This window comes from Onychomys torridus, chromosome 1, assembly GCF_903995425.1.
Source record: "Onychomys torridus chromosome 1, mOncTor1.1, whole genome shotgun sequence".
Lineage (NCBI taxonomy): Eukaryota > Metazoa > Chordata > Mammalia > Rodentia > Cricetidae > Onychomys > Onychomys torridus.
The window spans coordinates 164,625,691-164,642,042 of record NC_050443.1 but is presented as its reverse complement, the minus strand read 5'-3'; positions in this window follow the sequence as shown (position 1 = coordinate 164,642,042).

The following is a 16,352-nucleotide window of genomic DNA, read 5'->3' as shown; positions in this document are numbered from 1 at the left end:
GTAGCTTTATCAAAAGATAGAGACAAAAGGAGCTTGGCAAAGAGGATTGCCTCACCAGAGCTAAGATTTTGGCAAGATACACAACAGCCCAGCTGAGAACAGTAACATACATCTGTAATCCCAGCACATGGAGCTAAAGCCAAGATGGTCAGGAGTTGAAGGTTATCCTAATTTATAGCAAGTTTGAGTACAAGGGCAATGAACTGGATTATATGATTATATGAGACAGTGTCTCAAAGAAAAAATTAAACAACAACTTCTCTCCCACCCTGCCTATCTTCTGGGAAGCCAGAGTCCCAGGTACCCTGCCCTGGAAAGCTTTCATTCAGTGGCTGGGTTGAATGCCAGGCACCCATTGCTCAGTGGGATATCAAAACAGCATTTCTTGTTTGTCCTTTGTCTCCAACCTTGACCTCTGCCCCCTTTCAAGTTCTTAGCTGTGGTCTCCCATGTTCTCAGCTTCTGAGTCTTCTTATACTTACAACAGTGGTTCTCAACATGTGGGCCATGACCCTTTGGCAAACCTCTATCTCCAAAACTATCTACATTTTGAATCACATTATACTTATGAAGTAGTAATGAAAATAATTTTATGGTTGGGGTCACCACAACATTAGGAACTGTACTAAGGGGTCTCAGCATTAAGAAGGTTGAGAACCACTGGCTTAGAGGGGCTCCTGGTTGTGGACCTGGGAGGCCACAGGGGTTCTGTAGGGGAATGATGGGCTAGGCAGAGACCCTTCACTTAGAAATGTACAGGAAGGTACCTTTCCTTTAAATGACTAGCTTGTACGACACCTTCTTGAAGACCCAGCATCTTCAGCTTCTCTTTGTCTAGCATGGTCATCTCACACTTGACAGTTTACCAAGGAGAGGTGAGGCAGATGGAAGCTCGTCTTCTTGTTTTATGAGTTGGAGGCTTCCTATGTAGCCCAGGCTGACCTAAAACTCTTGATCCTCCTGCCTCAGCCTCTGGAGTACTGGAATAACAGGGCTGTGTCACAACTGTGCACATCTCGTTCTTCCTGAAAAATCACCCCCTATCTTGGATTACTTGCTACCCTCTTGCCCCAACCCCCAACACACACACACACACACACACACACACACACACACACACACACACACCAACCTCACGCTGTGATCCATGCTGATTTAGAACTCCTTGTTCAGCTCAAGGTTCCAACTTGAGGCAATACTCCTGCTTCAGTCTCCCTTGAGATTTCAGATGTGTGACACCACACCCAGCTTTCTCCCACCCCCCCCCCCCTTTTTCTTTTCTAAAGAGTCCTAACTCTTGCAGTCCAGGCTGGCTTTGGATTTGCTGTGTAGCAAAAATAACTTTGAACTTCTGACCCCACTTCTGGTGCTGGGATTATCGGCACGGGCCACTGTACCTGTTGCTTAGGACCAAACCCAGCGCCTTATACATTGCAGGAAAGCACTACCAGCTGAACTATATCCCAACCTTACTTTAATCATTTAAAAAGCATATTTTACAATTATTTATTGAGGGAACACACGTGTGCGTGGAGGTCAGCGAACAACTTGCAGGAGTCAGTTCTCTCTTTCTACCTGGTGGTTCCCGGGAATTGAACTCGGGTTGGCAGGGTTGGCAGCAAGCACTTTTACCTGCTAAGTCATTTCACTGGCTCCGTTTTAATCATTTTTGAAAGTAAAATAAAATATAATTTGTATTTGATGGGTGTATGTGTTTGACCCCATAAATGTGTGTGCATCAAATGCATGCCTGATGTCTGAGGAGGCAGAAGAGGGTGCAGCTGCCATGTGCGGGCTCTTAACCACTGACTCTCTTAAATCTTTTTTTTTGGTTGGTTGGTTGGTTTTGTTTTGTGTTTCGAGACAGGATTTCTCTGTGTAGCCCTGGCTGTCATGGAACTCACTCTGTAGACAAGGCTGGCCTCGAACTCACAGAGATCCGCCTGCCTCTGTCTCACAAGTGCTGAGCCACCACCACCTGGCTCATCTGAATCATTTTGAAAACTCAGTTGAGTGGTGCTAACTATATTCAGAGTGGGTTCTTTGGTTTGGCAGCGCTGGAGCCCCAGCTCCGACCCTGGGTGGTGCTGCACCTGCATGTTCTATCTCGGCCCACATTCCCAGGGTTTTGCAACCTCTGTGACTCTTTCCAAAGCTTTTCATCTCTGCCATAGAAACTCCGCACTCATTAAGCAACAAGCACCCCTGGTCCCTTCCCTCCAGCTCCGGTTAGCCCGTCACCTATTTCCTCTCCCTCTCTTTCTTTTCTTCTTACTTCAGGGCAAGGCAGGCTGTCTTTGTGGTGGTTTTGGTTTGGGTTTGTTTTTTGAGAAAGGCTCTTAGTATGTAGTCTGGAACTCATTATGTAGCTCAGGCTGGACTTGCGTTCACACCGGTCCTTCTGCCGCAGCTTCTCAAGTCCTGAGAATTCAGGCATGCACCACCACATTCATCTTGGAATCTAATTTCTGGCTCTAACAATTTGACTATTTTAGATTTTTATTGGAAGTAGAATTATCATATTTTTCTTTCCTTTTACCTTTCTTTTTTTTTTTTTTTCAAGACACTATGACCAGCCATGTTTATTTATTTGTGAGTGTGTGTTGTAGGTATGCATGTCTGTGTAGCACTTGTATATCTAAGCTAAGCTGTGTGGCCAAAGCTGGCCTGGACTTGTAGATACTGTCTCCTCTTCAGCAATCTGTGAGTTTGCGGCAAACCTGGGCTATAGGGTGAGATCCTGTCTTAAACCATAATTTTCCCTCACCAAACAAAATAAAGAATTATTGTCAGACCGGGTGGTGGTGGTGCACACCTTTAATCCAAAGAATCTGGCTGGGGTGGAATCTGCTTCTAATTCCACTGAAATGGCAGAGGTGGGAGAATTAGGAGTTCAAGGCTAACCTCAGATACTGTAGTGAGTTGAGGCTAGCCTAGACTACATGAGTTCCTGTCTCAAAAACAAAACAAGAAAAGTGGGATACTGAGGATGTAGTTCAGTGGGTAGAGTGCTTGCCCAGCGTGCATGAAGCCCTGGGTTCTATTCTCATGCTGTATAAACGGTGAGTGGTGACTGAAAGATGTAAACTTATAATGACTTTCTACATTAAGAATGCATCTGGAGGGTTGGGGATTTAGCTCAGTGGTAGAGCGTTTGCCTAGCAAGCACAAGGCCCTGGGTTCGATCCTCAGCTCAAAAAAAAAAAAAAAATGCATCTGGGGACCCAGCGGTGGTGGGGCACACCTTTAATCCCAGCACTTGGGAGGCAGAAGCAGGCAGATTTCTGAGTTCCAGGCCAACCTAGTCTATAGAGCAAGTTCCAGAATAGCTAGGGATACACAGAGAAACCCTTGTGGGATATTTGTACTTTTTGTGAGCATGTATTGCTGTGAGTGGTGTAATAAAAAGCCAATAGCTAGGCAGGAAGTATAGGCGGGACAGGGAGAAAAAGGAAGAGGAGGAGGAATCTATCGAGGCACAGAAGGAGACTCCAGGAGACACGGAGAGAAGCAGGAGGCACACGATGAAAGAGAGGTAATGCCATGTGACAATCTTAGATTATATAAATGGGTTAATCTAGGTTGTAAGAGCCAGTTGAGACAAGCCTAAAATCAAGGTCAAGCTTTCATAATAAGAAGTCTCTGTGTCATGATTTGGTGCTGGTGGTGAGAAAAAAAGTCTGCTTACAAACCTTGACTCAAAAAACCGTAAAAGGGAAATAATAATAATGCGTCTGGGGATTGGGGAGGTGGCTCGGCAGCGAAGTGCACTGGCTGCTCTTCCAGAGGACCCAGGTTCAATTCCCAGCACCCACATGGCAGCTCCCAACTGTAATTCCAGTTTAGGGGATCTGATACCCTCTTCTGGCCTCCAGGAGCACCATGCATGTATATGTTACACAGACAGACAAGAGACAAAACACCTACCATACACATAAAATACATTTTGCAAAACAGAGGAAGGCCTGCGATACTCAAGATTTACTCCTCTCTTGGGGAGCGACTGACCCCTGACCCTTACCTAGCCCAGCTGCTGTCACTTTCCCAGGTTGAGTAGGTTGGCTCCCCTGCTGGTCTGCAGCAGCAGCATGGCCCCTGCCACACCTGCAGCTCCCTGTGCCTGCCTGCAATACCACTGAAACTGTGTCGCATGCTCTTGCTCCTTGCTCAGGTGAATCAAGTCCTTTCCTGCCCAAGACTTTGACAGGCTCCCCGTTACCTACTAAGCTAAGTGGCATAAATGCTGTTGACCACCCCAAAGGCAATCAGGGTATTAGTTCACCCCTCTGAGGGAAAGTGTAGAGGCTTTAACCTAGCAGCTCCTGCTGTGTAATCCCTCATTCGAGGGAAGGGTCTGAGGCAGAGACATGGCTTTGACCCTGAGGCCTTCCTAGGCTACAGACACTGTCTCACAAAACAGTTACACATGGATGCTCACTGTATGGATTACCCACATACACCTTTTGCAACTCATTTGTCCTAAAGACGTTAGAACAAAGCAATATTGCTCAAGCTACATGTAGGCAAATGTGTATAGTATTTTAGATAACAATGCAGCAATAGCATAAGCAGCATGGGACTGGTCCATGTTCCTACTGCCAGGACAGACAGAGCCTGTAATATACTGGGCACTGGGTACATAGAATCCCCCAAGTGGCAGTCTAGTCACAGAGATCAATTATTTCTAGATTAAAGGCTTTGCTAGATACCAAAACAAAGCTTAAATATAAGCCAAGAGGATCTACCTAATTCCAAATAACCTAACCGTACACCAGAAAGAGAAAGAAAAGTACTAGTATTATTTAGAGCAGTGCTTCTCAACCTTCCTAATGCTGCAACATTTAATACAGTTCCTCATGTTGTGGCAATCCCCAGCCATAAAATTACTTTGTTGCTACTTCATAACTGTAATTTTGCTACTGATATGAATCATAATGTGATTATCTGATATGCAGGATATCTGATGTGTGACTCCCAAAGAGACTGTGGCTGACAGGTTGAGAGTGGCTGGTCTAGAGGCAAACTGGAGCACAGGTGGAAACTGTTACCACAGGACTGCACATGCGCTGTCCAGGAGCTGAGCAAAAGACATCATCGTCCCTTACGTTCTGTGTAATCCTTGCACGGCGTGACCATGTAATTTGCACGCAGTAAGATCACGTAATCTATGCACATGCATGGCATAGCTATGTAAGTCCATATGCAAATGTGGGGGGGGTCCATAAAAAGCAGGTCACAGACTCCTCCCCTCCCTTCCTCTCCTTCCTCTTCTCTCTCCTCTATCTCCAGGCACCATCATCCATAGGCCTAAGCACATTCCCCTCTGTTCCTTCTCTTAACAAACTCTTAGAGTGGGTTTGGTTGTGCTTTGTGGCTTTTCTCGAACGATAAACAGCACCGCTTAATGAATAACATTGCGCCGTCCAAAACTAACAAAAACAACAGGGTGAAAGTCTTGCATTCTCATCCACCCAAAAGTACTGATCTGCCACCCAAAAAAGGAAAGGACCCCTCACAGCAGGGCATGGAGGCTCAAACCTCTAATCCCAAATTATAGAAAGTTTGTGAGTTTAAAGCAAGCCTGGGCTACACAGCAACCCCCTATTTGTTTCTCTGTCTGTCTGTCTCTCTCTCTCTCTCTCACACACACATATACATATACTCATACACACACAATACACACATACACGGAGTTCTAGAGCAGAAAAGCAATAACTGAAACAAACAAACAAACAAAACACTAGAGCTACATACAGAGTGAGATCCAGGACAGGCACCAAAACTACACAGAGAAACCCTGTCTTGAAAAACCAAAAACAAAAACAAACACACAAAAACAAACACACAAAAAACACTAGAGGAATAAAAAACAGATTAAGTGGACAGAAGAAGTACTAATCTTGAAAAAAGGACAATGGCTGGAAGCTGAAGAGATGGTTCAGTGGTTAAGAATACTCACTGTTCTTCTGAAGGTCCTGTGTTCAAATCCCAGCACCCACATGGCAGCTCACCACTGTCTGATGCCCTCTTCTGGGTATCTTCAGATGTATGTGCAGTAAAAGTACCCATACACATAAAATACATACATAAATAAATATTTTAAAAATAGGACAATGGAAATTATTGAGTCTGAGAAACAGAAAAGAAGAAAGATTAAAGGAGAAAGACAGAGAGGACCCAAGAGTATATTTGAAGAGAAGATGCTGAAAAACTTCCCAAACTTGATGAAAAACACGAATATAAATATTCAAGAATCTCAATGAACCCAAAGTAAAATGAGATCCAAGAAACTTGTATTGGGACATCCCTCCTTCCTTCCTTCCTTCCTTCCTTCCTTCCTTCCTTCCTTCCTTCCTTCCTTCTTTCCTTCCTTCCTCCCTCCCTCCCTCCCTCCCTCCCTTCCTTCCTCCCTTCCTTCCTCCTTTCCTTCCCTCCTTCCTTCCTTCCTTTTCTTCATTTCTTCCCTTTCTTCCCTTTCTTTCTTTCTTTCTTTTTTTTTTTTTTTGGTTTTTTTGAGACAGGGTTTCTCTGTGTAGCTTTGCGCCTTTCCTGGATCTCGCTCTGTAGCCCAGGCTGGCCTCGAACTCACAGAGATCTGCCTGGCTCTGCCTCCCGAGTGCTGGGATTAAAGGCGTGCGCCACCACTGCCCAGATCTTTCTTTCTTTCTTAAATTTTGAGACAGTATCTCACTGTACAGCCTTGGCTAACCTGAAACTCACCTCACCAGAGACCAGCCTGGCCTTGAACTTGTAGAGATCTGCTTGCCTCTGCCTCCTGGGATTATAGGTATGTAAAACCATACCCAGAATAAAACTTTCTTTTTAACAAAACAAAACATTTTTATGAACCGAGGTAGCTCAGTTGGTAAAGACACCTGCTGTCAGGCCTGAAAACCTGAGTTGTACCCTGGGAACCCACGTGGTGGACAGAGCGAACTGACTCCCTAAAGTTGTTCTGTGACCCCCATGCACTTGCTGTGGCACACATGCATGCATTTGCACATGCATATGAACACACACGTGTAAATAAATGTTAAACAATTAATTTCTCATATGTATTAATTTGTCCCACAGCATGCAAGTAAAAGGCTGAGAAGACCTTTCTGAGCTGGTACTCTCCACCATATGAATCCTGGGGATCACTCTCAAGTTCACCAGGCTTGGCCACAAGCACCTTTACATGCTGAGCCATCTCACCAACCCTCTAATAGAAATCTCTAAGGAAATGGAGAGATGGCTCAGTGGTTAAGAGAGCTCACCTCTCTTATAGAACACCAGGGTTCCCAGTACCCACAAAGAGCAGCTTCAAAGAATCCAGCACCCTCTTCTGGCCTCCAAGAGTACATGCATACATTTGATGCACATAAACCCACTCAGGCACATACACATGAATATAAAATAAACATTTTTCTTTCTTTTTTTTTTTGGTTTTTTCGAGACAGGGTTTCCTTGTGTAGCTTTGCGCCTTTCCTGGAACTCACTTGGTAGCCCAGGCTGGCCTCAAACTCACAGAGATCCGCCTGCCTCTGCCTCCCGAGTGCTGGGATTAAAGGCATGCACCATCACTGCCCAGTCATCTTTTTTTTTTTTTTCAAGACAAAGATTCTCTGTATAGCCCTGGCTATCCTGGAACTCTATAGACCAGGCTGGCCTCAAACTCAGAAATCTGCCTGCCTCTGCCTCCTGAATGCTGGGATTAAAGGAATGTACCACCACTGATCAGCTATAATCTTTTTTAAAATATTCGACATAAACAACATAAGGGAAGAAAGATTAATTTGGGCTTGCAGTTCAGAGACTTACATCCATACTTCTTGGCACTCTTGATTCTGGACACATTGTGAGTTAGGGCATGTGAGAACTTAAGTGTTGGGTAGAGCCTACTCACACATGGAGGACAAGAAGAAAGGGCTGGGACAAGACGTGTGCCCCAGGGACATGCATGCTGTCAAGGATCGACATGCTGCTGCTAGACCCCACACAAAGTTTCTAGAATCGTGCCAAATAGGACTGTCAGCTTAGGACCAAGCTGTAGCTAATCTTCCGCTGTTCCGCCAGCCAGCTCCCAAAATCATGACACAGACATTATTAATTATGAAAACCCAGCTTAGGCTTGTTTCTAACATGCTCTTACAACTTAAATTAACCCCTATCTTTTAATCTACGCATGGCTCAGTTACCTTTACTTCGTAATGCCCATGCTGCTTGCTCTGTGTCCCTGGCATCTTCTCCCTTCTTCTTCCCAGTGTCCTCTGTGCCTGGAAATCCTGCCTACCTATTAGTCATTCAGCTTTTTATTAAACCAATCAGAAGACATATCTTCACAGTGTACAAAAAGATTATTCCACATTTTTTTCTCTAAATAAAAAGAAAAGGTTTTTAACTCTAACAATGCAAAACTATATACAATAAGAACAATTACCAAGTAAGAAATACATTTACAATTTCCAGTCCATTAGTATTTGGCAATTTTAGAGAAAATATTCCATTATCTATCCTCTCTTGATGAGTCCAAAGTTTTGTACCTAACTTACTTTCTATCTTGACTAAGGGAAACTTAGTCATGATAGAAACTATCTAGTCTTAAACTCTATCAGAGACCTGAGAAAGATAGAATATTACCAGGAAGTACAGAGCAAGCAACTTCCAAAGCTATGAAGTGGCAGAAACAGTAGGCTGCCTGGACTGCAGAGTTCCTCTGAGATGTTGGGACAACCAACTTTGGTCGAGGGACCTAGATTGTATGACAGAATTTTCTGTGAAGCAGGAACTTTTGAAGGACTGTCCTACCTTGTCTGGGCAAAGTTCAGCAGTCTCTTTCTTTTGTGTCCTGCTTGTCCACTTTGGACAACATACTGTCAGCAGTCAAGGCAAGGGCAGTCTCTTCACCCAGTGGCTAGCATTTGCCACAAAGAAAGCAAACTCCATATGGAGTTTCTTAGATACTCATCATCTTCTCTGAAGTAAATTAGTACTGCCAGGAACAGATGTGTCTCATTGTCATGAAAAGCACATGTCAACAAAATAGTTTAAATGCCATAATCTGTAGGTCTTTGAAGTGTTCGAAGACCATTTATCTATCTAAAATATAGCTGTTTAACTTTGAAAAAAACTTAATATAAATACAAGTTTGATTATTATAGATTACTAATTATTAAACCATATTTCTTAATTATACATTTTTAAACAAACTGCATAAGCACAATACCCCAAACAAGAGTAGAAACATACATTCAGTATAACAAAAAATAACTTTAAATTTGTATCAATATGTGAAAATCCATACCAATGTAAAATATTTGAGACTAGTGGTAGTTTAAAAGTAGACTCAACAACCCACTCTTTTATCTCATCATTCATATATTATATCCCCCTTTTTCTCTTCAGAAAGAGATCCTTGAATCTAATGTTCTTTGTTCAGGGTTTTGTTTTGTTTTGTTTTGTTTTCTGATCATGACAAATACAATTTGTAACCAACCCCCTGAACAATGACAAATACCTACAACCCACTGAATGAATAAAAACCATCCATCCTATATCTTGGGAATGTGGGCATTGTGTTCTCTATACTGTTCCCTGTTGTCTTTGGGGAACATTGAGAAAATTAGGATAATGATCAAGTCCTGGCTACAATAGTCTGTGATTCTAAACTATCTCTCAGCCAACAGCCTTGAACTGTTCTGGATGTACAACTCCTAAGAAACTCCAACAGAGGCACTCAGAGATGCTAGATTACCTGGACCACTTGTTTTCTGTAGTAAAGGTTCCCCTTTCTCTGAAAACACATGAACTGTCAAAGGTAACATACATATCTGCATTAACACAAGTATGGAAAGTGTAGTATGTACAGTCACTTAAAGATGTTTTTTTGTTGTTGTTGTTCTATGTTTGAGCAGGTAAAAGACATTTGTCAACTGTATAAGTCCTTTTGAACTGCATAACCAAACTGTAATATAAGTCGCTATCCATGTCATATGGCAGGATGGCATGTAATAAGTCATGAGGGCCGGGCGGTGGTAGTGCACACCTTTGATCCCAGCACTTGGGAGGCAGAGGCAGGTGGATCTCTGTGAGTTCAAGGCCAGCCTGTTCTACAAAGCAAGTTCCAGGACAGCCAGGACTGTTACACAGAGAAACCCTGTCTCAAAACACAAAAACAAAAAGAGAAAAAGAAAAGAAAAAAGAATAAGTCATGAGGACTCTGTAGCCAAGATTTATCATGTCTCATCCAGTCTCAGAGCTGTTCCCATGCAGAGGGAATCAGCGTAAACATCACCTGTCATGTAGTCATTCTTGGTCTCTCCTCCATGTCTATAGCCAAAGTATTCAGGAGGTCTCTCCTGGTCAAATCTGATCTCTATTAACCTGGAAGGAATACACGGCCTTTTGTTTCCACAGGAAATAACTTCTTCCCAAACCTAATACATTTTTTACTTCCATTTTAAAGTTAAGGTATTTCTAAAGTGTATAGGCTGGTTTAATTCAGCAGTCCCTTCCACAATCCAATGTATCTCAGCAGCTGTTATCTGTTCATTAGCACTCAAAAAATTCAACATTGACAGGCAGTGGTGGCACACGCCTTTAATCCCAGCACTAGGAAGGCAGAGGCAGATGGATCTCTGTGAGTTCCAGATCACCCTAGTCTACAGAGGGAGTTACAGGACAGCCATGGATGCACAGAGAAATCCTGTCTCACAAAAAAAAAAAAAAAATTAAAAATTACCAAAGCATCATATAAAGGCCAAACTCCCTGTGTTATAATATTTCCCACTCTTATTTGGCTTATTTATTTGATTATGATTATGATTATGATTATTACTTCTTTTTTAAAACTTTAATATTTTTAAATGCTTTTTTTTTTTTTTTTGAGACAGGGTTTCTCTGTGTTGTTTTTGGTGCCTGTCCTGGATCTCACTCTGTAGCCCAGGCTGGCCTTGAACTCACAGAGATCCACCTGGCTCTGCCTCCTGAGTTCTGGGATTAAAGGCATGGGCCACCACTGCCCAGCTTTTTTAAAACTCTTTTTTATGACTGTCTATACCCTTTTCTTTTCTTCCTTTTTTTTTTTTTTTTTTGAGCTGAGGATCAAGCCCAGGGCCTTGCACTTGCTAGGCAAGCGCTCTACCACTGAGCTAAATCCCCAACCCCTGTAGGCAGACTTCTTGTTTCCCACCCGCCAGTTCCTAAGTACCTAACATAGAGACTTAATATCAATTATAAATGCTCAGCTGATAGCTTATTACTAACTAGCTCTTACAACTTTAATTAACTCACTTCTATTCATCTACATTCTGCCACATGGCTTTTATCTCTATCCCATTTTGTGTGTCCGACTTGTTCTGTGTCTGGCTGTCAACTCCGCTGACTCCACACTTCTTCATCCTGCATCCTTAGTTTTGTTGTTCTGCCTGTCTGCCACCAATCAGCTTTATATTAAACCAACCCCAGTGACAAATCTTCACAGTGGACAAAAGGATTATTCCACAGCAGAGGATGCTATAAAGAAGGGAGGAGATGCCAAGGATCCAGAGCAATCAGCATAGGCATTACAAAGTAAAGGTAACTGAGCCACATAAAAGAATGTAGCTGAAAAGATATGGGCTAATTTACATTATAAGAGCTAGTTAGGGGCTGGGGATTTAGCTCAGTGGTAGAGCAAGCGCAAGGCCCTGGGTTTGGTCCTCAGCCTTGGGAAAAAAAAAAAAAAGCCTGCCTACAAACGGTACCCGAATGATTGGCAAGAATTTCCACGTAAAAAATGAGAAAACTTTAAAAAAGATTCTAAAACTGAAGCAAACACTTTCCTAGTCTCAAGAATCACCTGGGCTGCAGTACAGAAAGGCATCTCCTAGCCACTGCCTGTGAGCCATGCCAATGTGCTGTGTGGTGGTTTTAGGGTTTTGCTCATTCAGACAGAAAATGTTACAGATACACAGTAAAGACAGATTCAGATGAAAAAAAAAAAAAAAAACTCTAGATAGGTTACAGTGTGTTTAAAAACATACATAGGCTTGGAAGAGAGAAGAGAAAGGGCATATAAAAAATAGTTTAAAAATAATAAAGTCCTTAAAAAGGGAGTAAAGTAATATAAAAGAAAAAAAGCCACACAAAGATGGAAAAGTACAGAAAGTCTGGATCCTGTATCATTGTGTTGTTTTTGAATTTTTTGGCTGCTATGACACATGAATTATGAGGGCTGCTAGATTAACCCAACCTACATATTTTGAAAATGTCACTGGATGGTTGTGGCACATGTCTTTTAACCCCAGAACTCAAGAGACAGAGGCAGGTTGATCTCTGTAAGTTCAAGGCCAGCCTGGTCTACAGAGTGAATTCCAGGACAAACTCCAAAGCTACACAGAGAACCCTGTCTCAAAAAAAAAAAAAAAAAAAAAGGAAGGAAGGAAGGAAGGAAGGAAGGAAGGAAAGAAAGAAGGAAGAAAGAAAAAGAAAAAGAAAGAAAATGTCTTGACTCCAAGCTTTAAGTCAAAAGGTGTATTGCTAGCCAGGCGGTGGCGCACGCCTGTAATGCCAGCCCTGGGGAGGCAGAGGCAGGTGGATCTCTGTGAGTTTGAGGGCAGCCTGGTCTACAGAGCAAGTTCCAGGACAGTCTCCAAAGCTACAGAGAGAAACCCTGTCTCGAAAAACCAAAAAAAAAAAAAAAGGCGTATTGCTTTGGGGGAGGGGTTATGTTTTAGCACAAGAAATGAGAGACTGTGGATTCATTCTAGGTTAAAGAAAATCAGATTTGGGGCTGGAGAGATGGCTCAGCAGTTAAGAGCACTGACTACTCTTCCAGAGGTCCTGAGTTCAATTCCCAGCAACCACATAGTAGCTCACAACCACCTGTAATGAGATCTGGTGTCATCTTCTGGCCTGCAAGGACACATGCAGACAGAATATTGTATACACAATAAATAAATAAACCTTAAAAAAAAAAGAAGATCAGATTTGATCGAGGAAGACCCCCCCCTATAATTTTGACTACAAAGAAACCTAAAAGAACTACAAGACTGCAATGTATATTTTATCTGCTCAAACACATAACAACAAATCATCTTTGGCTGACTTGTGTACAACACACAGTCTATACTTCTGCTAATACAAATATGTATGCTATCATTGAAAGTTTATGTGTTTTGAGAACAAGGGGACCAGAGACTAATGAGAATGGATGGCCCAGATGATCCAATATTCAGAACAGTTTCAAGGCTGCTGCCTGAGATGATCCAGACTTACAAACTATTCCAGCCAAGACCTAACAATTATCCTGATTTTATCAAGTTTCTCCCAAAGATAACAATGCCTACAAACAACAGGAAGTAGTCTGGAGAATAATATCCACATTCCCAAAAAATTGGTTATGGATGTTTATTGGTTACAAGTTGTTATTGGTCATGGTCAGGAAAAAATGCTGAACAAAGAAGATTAGATTCAAGAATCTCTTTCTGGGTTGGGGATTTAACTCAGTGGTAGAGCACTTGCCTAGCAAGCGCAAGGCCCTGGGTTCGATCCTCAGCTCAAAAAAAAAAAAAAAAGAATCTCTTTCTGAAAAGAAAATGGGGGATATAGAAATGATAAGAAAAAAGGGTACATTATAGAATCTACTATTAAATAAAAAATAGCAACTAATAATCTTAAATATTATACATTGGTATGGATTTTTGTATATTGATACAAATTTAAGTTAACTTTGTTATACTATATGTATATATCTACTCTTGTTTGGGGTATTATGGTTATGCAGCTCATTTGAAAATATAATGTATAATTAAGAAATACAGGTCATCTATAATAGTCAAACTTAGAGTCATATTAGGTCATACACAGATATATTTAGATAGATAGATGGTCTTTAAACACTTCAAAGACCTACAGAATATGGCATTTAATATGCTTACTGTCTGCTCTTGGCAGCACCAATCTACTTCAGAGAATTTGATGGGCATCAAAGAAACTCCATATGGAGTTTGTTTTCTTTAAGGCAAAAGCTAGCTATTTTGGCAAAGAAATTGTCCTTGCCTCAATTACTGACAGTATATTGTCCAAACTGGACCAGCAACATGCAAAAGAAAGCAACTTCCAGATAGTTCTTCAAAATTCCCTGCTTCTCAGAAAAGACTGTCAGATATTCTAAGCATGTAAGCCAAAGATGGATGCCCCAATGTTACAGAAGAACCTAGAGTGACTGTCCAGGCAGCCAGATGTCCCTGTTGTTAGGTAACATTTCACCCTTCTGTGGTCTTTTAGGGAGTTGAAGACTAAATAGTCATAGTTAAAATTTTCCTTAGTTATGATAAAAGGTAAACCAAGTATAAAACTTAAGAGTCTTATACTCTTAAGTCACAAAGATAAAATAAATCATAGAATATTTTCTCTAATTTTGCCAAATACAAATGGACTGAATATTGTAAGTGTAATTCTTACTTAATAACTGCTTTTATTGTATATAATCTTACTATTTTAAATTGAAAAACTTCCTTTTTAATTAGACAAAAAGGGGGAAATGCTGTGGAATAATACTTTTGTACACTGTGAAGACTTGTCAGTAGGATTGGTTTAACAAAAAGCTTATTGGCTGGTAGCCAGGCACGATGTATAGGTGGGACAACCAAACTAAGGATGCTGGGATGAAGAAGGGAGGAGTCAAAAGAATTGCCAGACAGATGCAGGACACACAAAATGAGATAGAGGCAAAAGCCATGTGGCAGAATGTAGATTAATAGAAACGGATTTGTTTAAGTTGTAAGAGCTAGTTAGTAATAAGCCTGAGCTATCAGCTGAGCATTTATAATTAATATTAAGCCTCTGTGTCAGTTATTTGGGAACTGGTGAATGGGAAAGAAAAGTCTGCCTACAGTCCTCTGTGCCTGGAAATCCTGCCTAGCTATTGGCTATGCAGCTTTTTATCAAACCAGTCAGGGTGATGCATCTTCACAGTGTACAAAAAGTTTGTTCCACAACACCAAACCTTTATATCTAAAGCATAATGATCTGCTATGTAGTAGTATTGTGAGGTTCAGTCTTGGAAGTGATTAGATTTCAAGACTCCACCTTCATTAAAGGGACAGGTATATATATTAAAAGGCTTCAGTACTGTAGCCTGTGAGACCAGCTCCCAGGACTGCACACAGGGTTGCAGAAAAGAATGCTTTTCAGAGTATTGGGACTTAGGAAAATTTCTTATTTATCTGAGGGAATAAGACTCATGCATGTACTGACCAGACCATTTGCTTTATTTCTTTCAAGTTCTTATTTTTATCTTCTTTGTTCTGCCTCCCCTTATGTCTCATCCCAATAGAAAGCAACAAAAAGCTACATTTGAGGATCAAAGTACATTCCTTGAGCAAATGATAAGGAGCAGAACTATTTACCATGGCAACGCATAGGTAGGGACATGGTATTTGGCACTTTTCCCAGCAGTAGCATTGAAAGCATCCCAAACTTAAAAAATATATATATTTTTTTACCCTGTTTGCAACACCAGATCACAGGGAAGGGAACTTGTACCACTTTATTCAAGGCTGTGAGGCCAGACCATTCTCTGTAGCTCTGGCTAATTATAAAACTTTTCCCACAGTTATCTGGACACAAAACTATTTCACTCTGGACTTGGTTAATTGATTAATTGTTATTTGGGACCTAAACAATAAACAGTTAGTTAGTTGATCCTTGAGTCTTCTATTAAAAACCTGAGGTTAGAATTTCGTACAGAAAATTAATTGCTTGAGGAATTTGTGTAAGGTGTTAGTTGTTGGTCTGTGTTATTAGCCAGACATATAGCAAGCAGGGAGATTGGCACCAAAGTTGTTTTGTGTCTGACCTTGGTTCCACAATTAGGCATTTGGAAATTTGTCCTTGTGAATTATTTGCAGGGGCAATTAGTTTATTTTGGATTTGAAAAAGCTATCTTAGCCAGCGGTGGTGGTGCATGCCTTTAACCCCAGCACTAGGGAGGCAGAGCCAGGCGGATCTCTGTGAGTTCGAGGCCAGCCTGGGCTACCAAGTGAGTTCCAGGAAAGGTGCAAAGCTACACAGAGAAACCCTGTCTCGAAAAACCAAAAAAGAAAAAAGAAAGAAAAAGCTATTTTTGTAGCTGAGAATACTGTCATTTTCCTATGAAAAATATCCCAGTATTATCTCTATTCATCAAAACTGTAAAACTTAAGCAGACATCATCTTCCTGACCATCCACAGCTATATGTGTGCCCAGTAGATGGAATAGCTGTTTTTAGGGAAGAAATGTAGTGGCACATGAGAAAAATTACAGACAGAGGCAACTGGTTTTCAGAGTCTGTGGTTCTGTAAGCCTTGTTTGATGGGGTACTTCCATCAGAGAATTATCCATCTGG